Source organism: Sminthopsis crassicaudata, chromosome 1, assembly GCF_048593235.1.
Source record: "Sminthopsis crassicaudata isolate SCR6 chromosome 1, ASM4859323v1, whole genome shotgun sequence".
In the NCBI taxonomy this organism is placed as follows: domain Eukaryota; kingdom Metazoa; phylum Chordata; class Mammalia; order Dasyuromorphia; family Dasyuridae; genus Sminthopsis; species Sminthopsis crassicaudata.
The window spans coordinates 398128372-398141351 of NC_133617.1; the positions used below are offsets into that span (position 1 = coordinate 398128372).

General features: G+C 37.7%; 1 protein-coding gene across 2 annotated transcripts in view; it reads left to right on the forward strand.

Annotated features, from left to right (window-relative positions):
- Positions 1-1481: 1481 nt before the first annotated feature.
- Positions 1482-12980, forward strand: part of NAA60 (N-alpha-acetyltransferase 60, NatF catalytic subunit) — a 55908-nt gene continuing 44409 nt past the window's right edge. For both annotated transcript variants that reach the window (XM_074279976.1, XM_074279977.1), the window contains exon 1: positions 1482-1616. The gene's annotated coding sequence lies outside the window, so the exon portion shown is untranslated. The remainder of the gene's footprint in view (positions 1617-12980) is intronic.

Genomic DNA, 12980 nt, shown 5'->3' on the forward strand with positions numbered 1-12980 from the left:
TAGAGAATAAGTTATCAACTTTTTTCCCCCCCAAAGTTTGGTCTAAGACAGACAAGTTGTATGCATGGGTTTATTTCTCTTTTAAGAAGGCAGACATGTATACATGGGAGCTGGGCATATGAATTAGGGGTTATAAAAATACAAATCATCGAATGAGGTGGAGTCAGGGGTTAATGGCATAGTGGTCTGATCTTGTTATCAAGGCAAAAAGCACAGGTCAGCGGTGGGGGTGGGGTAGTTCCATAGTGGTCTTAGCGGAACAGCCCTGGGCTGGGTTGTTTTTCAGAATTAGTCTGAGTTGGTTTTCTGGCTCAGTCGAGTGAGTTCTGGTTCAGTATACCAACACCACAAGGAACTCCCAATATTCCCAGCTTGAGGAATGCTTAGTTTGATCTCTTGCTTGGCTGGTTCTGGTTCCTAGGTCAGACAGGCCTCTTCTGGATAATGAGGAAGCTCCAGTAAGCCACAGTGATTAGTAAAATCGTTAGTTATTCCATTTTCACAAAGAAAATGTCTTAGTGAAATTTAATTTTAAGGATGGGGATGACGGGCCTGGTTGTAGCTAGAGGAAAGGAACCAATAGAATAGTGAAAAAAGAATTACAAAAGGAACAATTCAGGGCAACCCTTGGAGGGCTTGAATTCTTAGGAAGTATTTCCTTATAGTGTTTTATGGAATGAAAAAATATAACTGATGGGGAGAATTTATGGGAAGACAAGAGCTGCACAGGACAGGTTGCAGTGCGCATCTTGGAGGAATTTTATAATCCATGAGAGTGCATACATTGAGTGCGCATCTTTATAGGGACCTAAAAATCTGCCTTCCTGTAATTAACTCCTCTCTTGACTTTTAGGGTCAAAGAGAACAAAGCTATCTTTCAAATCTTTTACATCTTTGAAGGTAATGTATATAAATTTTTTTGTTAAAACTATGAAATCGCTACACAGATGTTTCCCATTATTATAATTATTAGCCCCAAATATTTAGGCCGAGTGACTGCTTCCCTGGGAGTAAAATGAGATGCTAACGAATTAATTAAAAGCGACCTGTCGATTAAGGAGCAGCCACTGTGACAGAACAAAGCCCTCTCACTACCCGAAGTCTGAAGGTGCTAAAGAATTCAAAGCATTAATTCCTGAGCGTCAGAGTTAGAGCAGAGAGTTTGACGATAGGCTGAACAGCCAAAGTACGAAAGCTCGAGGGGCGGGGATCACATGCCCACTAGAGCAGGAGGGGCCGGGTGGATCTATTACTAGACTGTCGCCCACAGGGCCGGATTGTTTCCAGTCTCTAGCACACGTGGTTCTCTAAGCCGTCAATCTGTCGGGTTCCCTTTCCCACTTCCAAGATGGCGGCGGCGGCGGCGACTCGGGGGGCGGGATCTGGGCGGGACCGCAGCCACATCACGCGACTGCCTAGTAGCCTATAAGCTTTATCTGCTGCGCCGTCGGGCGCGGGAGGCGGAAGTGTTAATTGCTCGCCGGCTTCGTCGGCCGGAGCTCCTGCCGGTTACATAACAACGCCCGCACCGGCTGAGACTGCTTTCCTTGCGACGCTACGTCGCCCCCAGGATGCTCTAGAAGCTCCCCCTTCCCGGCCGCCGGCTCCCCAACAAGGTTAGATCCGCCGAGGTGGTGGCGACGGTGGGGGAGAGGGCCCAGCGTGGAATGGGGAGGGACGGAAGCCCCGGGGTGGGGGTGGGGATTGGGGACGGAGGGCTGCCTGGGGGAGGCAGCTGGGAGGAAGGAAGTCGGAGGCGGCGGGAGGGAGGAAAAAAAGAGGGGGCGCTTGGGGAATTAGCGAGGAGCGGACTTCTGAGTGGGCTGGAGGATGGGGGCAGCATTCGGGGGTGGGGGTGACCTGGAAGTCCGGGCTGTAAAATGGGAGCCTGGCGCAAGCGGGAGTCCAGCTGTCACTGGAGAGGTTGGGAAATCACCTTCCCCGCGGGTCTCTGATAACCCTTCACCCCTCCCTCGCCAAGCTCTTTGCTCGCATCTCTCCTGCGCTCAGCCCGTGGGATTCGTACACATTAGACATACTCATTTAGAGACTGAAATATGCCTTCGTCTGAACTTTGCATTGTTCTGCATGCAGTGGGAACTTAATCAGTGCTTGCAGAATTGACCTGACTAAATAAATGGTAGATTAGTGGGCCTTGGGGGAGGGGGAATATGGGGGGAGAAGAGCATCGGAGCGTTGGGATCCGGACTCGGGTTGTACCTTCGAGCCTGAAGTTCGAGCTCTCTGCGGAATCCTGAAAGCTGGGGGCTCCTTGGAGAAAGTAAATTTTCTTTGAGCGAATTTAGGGGCCGGTTAAAAAGTTCACCTTAGAAGCTACCGCAAGTTTAGTGCCAGTGCAGAATCTTGTTTTACTGTCATTCTATTGAACAGAGAATGCATTTATGTAATTGGGGGATGATATAGGAGGAATAGAATACTGTACAAGTAAATTAAAACTTTCTGGCGAAATTAATTATTACTAGTTTACGAATAATTACTAATTACTAGAACAGATCTGACCTTTTTTGTGAGTGCAGGTGAGATAGCATTTTTCTGAATGGAAAGAACCCTATGAAAGCTCCAGTGCAAGCGCTTGTTAGTGAAGCAGCCGCAGAGTTTGTGAAACTTAAAACCAGATGGAAATCGCACCTTGTAGATTGCAGTTCTGCGTTAGTTTTCTGCCTGACGGGTTTCTCAGGTAATCTGTAAGCATTATAGAATAGAATGTTTTCTGGGGATGGAGAGAGGACGTGAAAAGAACAAGAAAACACTCTTGGCCTAACTCAGTATATATTTCTGCCTTTGGAAATAGGATTCTTTAGTCTTCACATCTAATTAAAAAAATATTGATGCTCATTTTTACATAATAGTAATTTCTTTAAATATTCACCTCTTCATTTCCCATCCCTTTCTTATTGAACTTTTCCTTGTAAGGAGAAAAAGCAATTATGCATGTATTCAGATTAATTAAGCAATTATTCAAATTCATCAACATTCTCTCCTATTAACTTGTTTTACTTCTTTCTCTTCTCTTAGTGTTTCTATTTTATTTTTATTTTTTGGTAAATCAGTTTACCTTCATTTTAGTAACCTTTAAAATAGTAATTTTAGTAACCTTTAAAATAATAATTGTTGTATATGTGTAATTTTTAGATTTGCATGATTCCTTGAATTCTAGGTACTTACTGATGAAAGTTAGCTATTTCTAAGGGAACTGAGAGAGGCTTGAAATTTCAACAGAAGTTTTCTTTGTCAGCACTTGTAAAAAATCTCAAAGGAGGCATGTGGTAGGAGGCAAGAGAGGGTTGAAACTTATGTCTCAAATCAAGGAATGTGATGAAAAAATATTAGGAGTCATACCATCAGATATGTTACCTTTGTGAATCTGAGTTTCCTCACCCGAAAAAGGAGGGGAGCGAACTAGACTATTTTGAGGGATCCATGTTTTCAGGCATAGAATTTCTTTTTCTTTGAGAAGAACTTTGTTCCACTATAAATATGAAAATGAACTGTCATGTAGATTAGTTTCCTCTGCCAAGTTCTTAGGCAGTATTACTTTATTAATTTCTTGTGTTCTTGGTTTATATCAGATTTTAGTAGAGTAGGTTCTTTCAGTATTTTATTTAACCTAATATTTGCAAAGAGAAACTGAAATGCTTAATGATAGAGCCAATTTAAAAGGTATCCATTAAGAACAGTTCATTTATTGCAAGTGGAATGGGCATAAAACTGTTCTGATTTGATTCTTAACAGACTGGGCTGAAAAAAAATGTGACTTCTAAGATTCAGCATATAGAAATAGAACATTGTTTCTGATAAAAGCATGTGAGTGCTGGAAGTGTTGAAGCTTTTGAATAGCATTGATCCAAAAGGAATTTGAACAGAAACTACATAAAGGAAAAAAATATATTTTAATCATATTGAACTCACTTTGAGAATACATGGCCAACAATAATAACTGACAATTGCATTGCATTTTACCTGTATTAAATGTTTACCCACATAGCTAGTTAATGGTAGAGCCTGGACTAACACTTAAGCTATCTAACTTCAAGTACAGAAACTGGAGTGAACCTCTTTGAAGCCATAGAGTAATCCAATAAAGTACATTATGGAATTATGGGAGCTAATTGCAATTCTAATTATTGGAAACCATGAAACTGATATGTCATTTCCCCTCTCTATAGCTCTTTATAGAATTCTTTATAACAACTCTGTGAGGTAATTTGTGAGTATCATAATATTTTTATAAATGAAGAAATTAAATGTCAGAAATTAAGTGAGTTGTTCAAGGTCATTCAGAACTGGCATTCAAACCATTTAGAATACAGGATATTTCCCATTATATCAACTTATCTATGTCTGTTCTGTCAAAAGAGGGGATAATCTTTCCAATGAACAGCTATATCCCCGGTAAAATAGGATTCAGAGTGGGAAGGAAATTTAATACACCTATTCTGGTACCCTTCATTTTATAAATGTAAAAATTGAAGTAGAGAGGGGTTAAGGATCCAAGGTTATTATACATAGTAAGCAACAAAGTTAGGATTTGAATTCAGGTCCTTTGACTTCAAATCTAATACTTTCCTCATTGCATTATTCTCCCCAAAACTCCTTTCTATTCTATTTTCCAGCATATGTTGATTGTACCCTATTTTGAGATTTTATATTAGCTGGAGTGAAGTACATTTTCTAAGAAAAAAGTCCAAATTGTCCCTTCCTTTATTGACCTTGGAGTACCTCAACCAGGATCTCAAACATAAAACCATTGTCCCTACCAGGTCTTATCCTGGGTAGCATAATTTCCCCAAAATATCATTAATATATGCTGGTCAAACCCAACTGTCTTGAAATTTTGCAAGTTTTCATATAGCCAATTTTCAACGCGTAAATCAGGGGTTTAGGAACAGTTCGAACAAGTGCTTGAGCCTTAGTCTGTTAAGGGTTCCTCTATCATTTACTTTCGTCTTCATACTAGCTACCCCCAAATATTGTTTTGATCAACTAGCATATTTTTATGAAGCCAATTAAAAGCATTTTGCTTTTAAACCCTTAAAGTTAGGTAGCAAGGTCAGAATAAGATGTTGTTTTAGAATTCTTCCTACATTATCATAATTCTGAAGTCAGGGACTTGGATCTTAGATGTTGGATAAAAACATGGTGATTAATAAAGGGTTTTTGAGTATATCTCTTGAATTTAGTAGTTGTTTATTTTGTGTGTGTGTGTGTGTGAGGCAGTTGAGGTTAAGTAACTTGCTTAGTATTTCATAGCTAAGAATTTGTCCATTTAAAAAACCCTACGTTACAGATTTTTGTATGTCTGTGTCAGTTCTAACTTGACATGAATTTAGCACAGTATTTATTTTAGATACACTCCCACACAAAAGATAGTAAATAGTTGTTCATTGTGACGTCTTTGGCTATAATGTATAAAAGCTGCTTAGCAACAGTATATTTATGACTGACTAGATGTAAAAAATTCTCATGTGTAATGAGAATTTATTATGGCAAAATATAGTTATGCTTAAATGAGAATTTGACTAGACTTCAAAGCATTTAAGCTGTTGTTGAGTGCCTAGTTTTACCTGCAGCAATGATATCAACATTACTGCATCTTTATATATCTCAGGATAAATCTGTGCATGTAATAGGTAAAATAATTTATGTGACATTGACTCACTGGGGTTTGTTGTCTGATCTATTGTTCTTTCCCTGCTATCTACATGTAAAAAGTCATATGTCATCATCAGTTGTTATGTTCGTAGTAGGATAATTTTGTCTTGGATTCTTGAGTAGTAAATAGCAGAACGAATTATTGGGCTTTTAGGAGACAGAAGCTTGAGCAGAGTTTAGAAGGAGGAAAACCATATGTTTGGGGAAGGTAATAAAAGGATGCTCCAAGTAGTGACTAAAAACTGGAGTACTAAAATCCAAAAGGTGTATAACTCATGAGAAATAAGTTTCCCAAGAGTATGTGAGCAGGAGTGTGGTATGTCACTAATGGACAAGGTAAGGGCTGGATTAGTAGGGAGCTACGAAGGTTTTTGAGCATATTAGAGCTGAAAGGGATCTTAACTATCATGTAGTCCAATCCTCTCATATTCCAAGTGAGACAGCTGACACCCAGAGAAGTTGTTTTCTCAGTTCTTGTAACATAAGTTTAGTCTTTTCACTAAGCCACTCTTCCCTCCCAATGACACAGTCATAATGATAGTGATGTATTTATAAGGATTACAAGTGAAGCATTTTGTTGCTTAATTTGGAGATGGAATAAATTGGGCAAGAAAACCATGTAGGAGGCTATTATTTGTTTAGCTAAGAAGAGATGAAGGCCTGAGCTCAGTGCTTCTCATAGTGCCTGACACATACAAAAACAAACATTTAACACATGCAAGTTGACTGACTGGCTGAACTGGCTTGGTTGTAGAAGTATAATTTAGTAAGAGAAAAATAAGAGATATTTCAGAGGTAGAATACAAATAATTGGAAGTGAATGATCAGAGAGGTTACAACCCTGAGTACCTGAGAGAAAGACCTGGTTTTGAGGAGGAGATAATTTTAGTTTTAAAATTATCTAGCAGGAAACTGCAAATATTTGGCTATAAGCTTTTCTTTAAAATTTTTAAAAAATATATTGACATAACAGTAATAAACATTTCATGTTAAAAACTTAATAGGCAATATGTCCTATTTTACACATTTTACACAATTTGGAAATTAGTTCACAAGAAATTTTTAAAATCACTTTAATTTTACTTTTTTGGGGGGTTCAACTAACAATATTCTCTCTCACATACAAACACACACATATATACATGCAAATATTCATATATATATATATATATATATATATATATATATATATACACACACACACACACATACATACACATACATACACATGTATATATAGTAAAGCCAAACAAATTCCCATATAGGCCATATCCAAAAGTCAGACTTATTCTATAGTCTGAGTCTATCACCACTCAGTCAAGAGGTGAACAGCACATTTCATCAATGATTCTCTGGAGTGATGAGCAGTCATTGGACTAATTAGAAACTTAAATATTTCTAAGTTGTTTGTCATTTGATTATGCTGTTATCATATAACTTGTTCTTCTGTTTCTACTGATTTCAGTCTGCATCAGTTCATACAAGTTTTCTTAGCTTTCTTTGATACCATCTTTCATTTTTCATCTTGCAATAATATCCCATTACATTCATTTATCATAATTTATTATCACTTCCCAAATAAAGAGCACTTCTTTAGTTGAGTTCCTTGTAACTACAAAAAGGGATCCTCTAAAAAATTTTTGTACATGAGTTCTTTTCCTCATTCTTTTGATCTCTTTGGGGTACAAATATAGGTTTGTACCTATAGAGATATCACTGGATTTGGCTATGGATTTGTTAAAAGCCACAATTGAATTTTCAATTAAAATGGTTGGGGATGGGGGGGGGGGAGGATTGAAGCATTGGAAATAAATCATATCTCCAGTAAAGAGTTCAAAGAAAAAGGTCTACTATGACCTTGAGACATGCCCATATTTAAGGGGTAGGAGAATTGTCTGGGACAGGGCTTCTTAAACTTTTTGCACTTATGACCCTTTTTTATCCAAGAAATGTTTATGTGACCTTGGATATATAGGTATGTAAAATAGGTATTGAAGTCAAACATTCACTGGTAATCATAATTTCTTTATGCCCACATTTAGTTACAACATCCCATATGTGGTAGAGAGCCACATTTTAAGAAGTTGAGGTCTAGGATACTAAAAGCGATTAGGAAGAGAAGAAAAATAACATTGTCCTATTTACAGAATGGATGAGAAGAGAGAGGATATTAAGAAGGGGCTGAAAAAAAAAAGGATTGGACTGTTTAAGTGTTGAATGTTGCAGAGAAACTATCCTTTTCAAAGTTATTGAAACTTTGGAAAGAATAGTTTCATTAATATGAAAAGGCAATGACTGCAAAAGACTATTTTAGAGATCATCTGGTCTGCCTGCTCACTTTGCAGATGAGGGAACTGTAGTCCTGATTGAGGAAGGTGACCTGCCCAAAGTTGTTAGTTAGCCTTTTGCAGGATGAGGTTTACATGTAGATCCTGTGACTTTCAATTCACATTCTTTCTGGTATTCTAAGCTACATATTAAGTAAACAAACAAGTTAATCTTTCACTTATCCTATTCTATATCCATGACTCTCATCATTAAAAATCAATATTAAACCTTTTTATGTAGTTAGGAACAATTAGTCCTTTGGGTTCCAGAGCTGTGTTTAGGCAAGCACTTACTGTCCTTAACATACTTATTAGAAATACAATTTTCACCTTGTAAAATATTTGACATGTTTGGGTTTTTTTCCCTCCTGTTGTCCTCTGAAAAAAATTCTTTTCACTGGAAGTTTAAACAACACTTGGTCACTACTTCATGCCAGTGTCATTTTTGTTTAGTTTTAATTGTTCGGTGACTACTTTCTTCAGATTACTAAATATAAGCCACAGGGGGGTAGCTAGGTGGCGCAGTGGATAGAGCACCAGCCCTGAATTCAGGAGGACCTGAGTTCAAATCTGGTCTCAGACACTTAACACTTCCTAGCTATGTGATCCTGGGCAAGTCACTTAACCCCAGCCTGGGGGCGGGGGGGGGGGGGAAGAGAAAGAAATATAAGCCACACTTTTCCTTCCTACATACATCTTGTGGCACATAATTTAATCATTTGTTTTTCAGGGTATCCTTTTCTATGTGTTTTTCCCCTCTTTTTATTAAGAATTTGTTTTAGGGACTTTAATGGTGATCTGTGCTGATTGGAATGATAATTTTGTTTTGAGAGACTTAATAAATCACCTACCAGTAAGATACTGTGTTAGTTGCTAGGAAAATAGGAATGGAAAATGGCAGTCTATTGTCTTGTGCACATAAATTTTTATTTCTTTTCTGCTGTGATCAAAATATCTTTATTCTAACCAAATTTAGGTTTCTTTGAAGGATGCCTACATATACATATATGTGTATATATATGAAATTTTTCTTTATGGCCTTGGGTAAGTAATGGCCATAGGGTCTTAGTTTTTTCATCCCTAAAATGACAGGTTTGAACTAGATGATAACTAAGGTTTCTTTAAATTTAAAATCTAAAATTTTTTTGAGTCTAAAATTTAGTAATTTTCTTCAATGGCATTATATTCAGCCACTTTTAAATAGTTAAGCAAGTAACTACTAAGTGTGTCACAAGGCTGTTTATAGTACATATTCACTTTGCCTTTTTAGGAATTTAGCTTTTGAATGTGGAACTCATGTCTAGTGTTTATATAATATCATGTTCAAATAGAAAATCTTTAGGTATATTCTACTCAAAATTGCCTTGATCACTGTTCTTCTGTATTTGTAATTGTTCTTCCATTGTGTCTGACTCTATATAATTTTGTGGACTGTATCATGTTACCAGTACTGTCTATGGACTTTTTTTTGTCAAGGATTAGTGGTTTGCCATTTCCTTCTTCAGTGGATTAAGGCAAGGAGAGGTTAAAACACTTGCCCAGGGTCATATACTCACAGAGGTTTTTGTTGTTTGTCCATCATTTTCTAAGAGGACCATGAAATGCATGTGAGTTGGATTTGAGGGAGGGAGGGCTATGCAAGGTCACCAGCCTCACTTTCCCCTCTACAGCCATCTGGGTCCAATGGCAAGATATAGATCAGGATGACTGGAGATAGCTTCTCTTTCTTTCGTTTGGAACACAGTAGATAGAGCACTGGCCCTGAAATCAAGAAATTCTGAGTTCAAATCCAGCCTCAGACCCTTTACACTTACTGTGTAACCCTGGGCAAGTCACTTCATCCCAATTGCCTCATGAAAAAAAGTACTATGTAAAAATAATGCCAGTAATTATGTAGCTACTAGTGTCTGAGGCCACATTTGAAGAGGCAGGTCTTAACTGACTCCAGGCCCAGATTCTATCCACTAGCTACCTCCTGTAATGCATATAACTGAACCCATGTTGATTCTCAGACCAACTCCTTAGTCCCTACTTTTTTCTGAGACAATTGGTGTTAAGTGATTTGCCCAGGGTCATACAGCTAGAAAGCATTGTGTCTGAGGCCAGATTTGAACCGAAGTCCTCCTGACTTAAGAGTTGGTGCTCTATTCACCGTGTCACCTAGCTGCCCCTACCTACCTTTCTTTACTTAGGCCAGCCCTGGTACTTTGTTTTCTTTTTAAGATCTGGTCTTTGCAGAGATCCATTTTATTTTATTTTTATTTTCAAACAAAGAATAAAAACAAAAAGTTATTTTTTAAAAGTATACCAAGATTAGTAAACATTAATCAATTTCAACATAAATACATTATTTCACATGCACATGGATCATTGAACTGCTGAAAAGAACCAAGTTTTTCATTGTTGATCATCACATAATCTTGCTGCTACTGTGTACAATAAATTCTTGATTATGCTTGTTTTGCTCAGCATCAGTTTATGTAAATCTAGGTTTTTCTAAAATCATCTCATTCATAATTTTTTTTAATAGAACAGTAATACTGCATTACTTTCAAATACTATAATTTATTCAGCCATTCCCCAGTTGATGGACATTTACTCATTTTCCAATTCTTTGCCATCACAAAAAGAGTTGCTGCAAGCATTTTTACACATACGGGTCCTTTCCCCTTCTTTATGATTTCTTTGAGAAACAGCCAATAGTGATACTGGTGGTTCAAAAAACACAGTTTAATAGTCCTTTGGGCATAGTTCCAAATTGTCTCCAGAATGGTTGAATCATTTTACAATTCTACCAACAATGTATTAGGATCCTAGTTTTCCCACATGCCCTCCAACATTTATCATTATTTTTTCCTTTCATCTTAGACTGAGAGATGTGTACTTGTACCTCAGAATTGTCTTAATTTTCATTTCTCTGAACAGTAGTGATTTACAACATTTTTTCATATGACTATAGATAGTTTTAATTTCTTCATTTCAAAATTGTTGATGTCCTATGATCATTTGTCAATTGGGGAATGACATTCTTTTACATTTGACATAGTTCTTTATGTATTTTAGAAATGTGGCTTTTATCAGAAACACTGGCTATTATGCTTTCCTTTTAATCTTGGCTGTGTTGGTTTTGTTTGTGTAAAATCTTTTTAATTAAATATAATCAGAGTTGTCCATTTTGCATTTCATACTGTTCTTTTGGAAAAATTCTTCCCTTCTCCAAAGATTTGATAGTTAAACTGTCTCTTGCTTTCCTAATGCATTTATAGTATCATCCTTTATACTTAAATCATGTACCATTTTGTCCTTATTTTGGTATGGGGTGTGTGCTGTTTCTGACATTATTTTCCAAAAACTGGTATACTTTGAAATGTAATACTGCTATTAGGCCACCCCTGAAGTCAGGAGGACCTGAGTTCAAATTTGATCTCAGACACTTAATGCTTCTTAGCTGTGTGACCCTAGGCAAGTCACTTAACTCCAATTGCCTCAGCAAAAAAAAAAAAAAAAAATTTATTCCCTTCCCCAAAAATGAGGGAGCCTTTTTTTTCCCCCAGTGCCCTGCAGCACAAATGTCTGATATTTCTGTGACAACATATTCTTTATTGTTTTAACTGATGTCTAAGCTTCTGTGTAACCCACTCATGTAAGGCAGCATAGTATAGTAGAAAGACTATTTATTGGAAGTGCATTCTAATCTGGAAGTGGAGGAAGCAGTGTGGAATCAGCCCACTAGTAGGGTAAAGTCTGGGATAGGATATGGTGAGGGGGCACAGTATCGTTAAAGACCAAAATTGCGGAGCATAATTGTGTCAGTAATTTTGCTAGTCGCCAAGATTACATGCAGACCTCCCCAGCTCAGAATCTCTGCTTTTGTCTCCAACCTTATACAAAACTATACAAGTCTGTTTTGTGCCTTCCTCTGAAAGGTTACTTCTTGTGTACTTTGTATATATCTTGCATGTGCCTAGTTATTTACATGTTGTCTCAACCATTATTATGTCAACTCTTTGAGACCAGGGAGTGCCTTTCTTTGTATTTTCAGTTTAACCCAGTGTCTCAAATATAAGTACCAAATGAATGCTTGTTGAGAGATTGGCAAGATTGTATGGAGACAAAAATCTACATAGTGCTGTAACAAAACAACACAATGCTTGTTGTAGTACAAATAATAAGTGTACAGAGAGAAGAGAATAGGTTGGCTAAATCTAGAGGAGGTGGGATGTCAGGGCTTGGCCTGAGGTAGGGAAAGAAAGGAGAAAAACTGCACTGTGAAAATCAAGCTGAGGATCTGGAGGGAGAGGAGCCCAGTGCCCAGCTCTGCTATTTTGCAGCTAGCTGTATGATCTTGGCCAACTCTCAAAAGCTGGAATGGCCTTAAGAGAATCACAGACTATTAGAAACAAAAAGAACTTAGAGATTATTCTGATCAATCCCCCCAATTCTTTTTCTTTTTTCTTTTTCTTTCTTACTTTTTTCCCCCTGAGGCAATTGGGGTTAAGTGACTTGCCCAGGGTCACACAGCTAGGAAGTGTTAAGTGTCTGAGATCAAATTTGAACCGGGGTCCTCCTGACTTCAGGGCTGGTATTCTATCCACTGCTCCAATCCAATCCTGCTCTAGCTGCTCCAATCCTCCCAGTTTTTAAAGGAAGAAACAGATCCAAGTAGGTAGTCAGTTTCTCAGCCTCAGTTTTCTTATTTGTAAAACAAGCCTAATATCTTCCCTGGCCTACATCACAGGATGACTATGAGATCATGTAAATAAACTATAAATTAGTATATAAATGAGAGCCTAGATAGAGATAAGAGAATGATCAGGGGCAATATCTGGGGACATTACCCACTTTACATGGAAGAAAACTTATGCCCTGAAAGACAGGTAGGTAGCTTGATATCACAAGATCTGGGTTCAGTTCTTGTCTTAAATGCTGAGCAGCCATGAGACTTTAAACAAGTTATGTCTAGTTGGAGGCAAGGAGTAG